Here is a 432-nt window from a genome sequence, read left to right as displayed (position 1 = left end):
ACGTCTCTATCAGCCTCACAACGTGTGTTCTGGACAGAATAAGTCTTTAAATAAGACAAATAGCATTTAACATCGCTCCGATTCAAAAACAATAAAAAAGTTTATATAAAACGTCATCATGTTGTAACCCAATCAGGTGTTAAACAGAGAGAAGCCGGCGTTGCCAGCATGCTCTGGGTCCGCCGGGTTCCGCATGGCTCTGCGTTGGTGAAAAGCACTGCGCCGCTGCGTCTCAGAACTGCGTCCGCCTTGCTCTCGTGAGATTTCCGTTGCCCACGTGTGCATGACGTCAGAGCAAGTCGGGATCAAGTCGGACACAAATCTAACCGGCATGCATCGGGCGCCGATCGCCGGTGATCGATTCTGCACAGACCTGGCTCATCTCGAACGAGCCCAACGTTAGGGGGACGTTCGCTAAAGGTTGCAACGTTA

General features: G+C 50.7%; 1 protein-coding gene across 1 annotated transcript in view; it reads right to left on the bottom strand.

The window, feature by feature from the left end:
• top3b (DNA topoisomerase III beta) overlaps positions 1 to 432 on the bottom strand; it is a 153,464-nt gene that overhangs the window by 151,888 nt on the left and 1,144 nt on the right. The window lies entirely within an intron of this gene.

Source organism: Etheostoma spectabile, unplaced genomic scaffold (assembly GCF_008692095.1).
Source record: "Etheostoma spectabile isolate EspeVRDwgs_2016 unplaced genomic scaffold, UIUC_Espe_1.0 scaffold342, whole genome shotgun sequence".
Lineage (NCBI taxonomy): Eukaryota > Metazoa > Chordata > Actinopteri > Perciformes > Percidae > Etheostoma > Etheostoma spectabile.
This window is presented reverse-complemented; position numbering and strand designations above follow the sequence as displayed.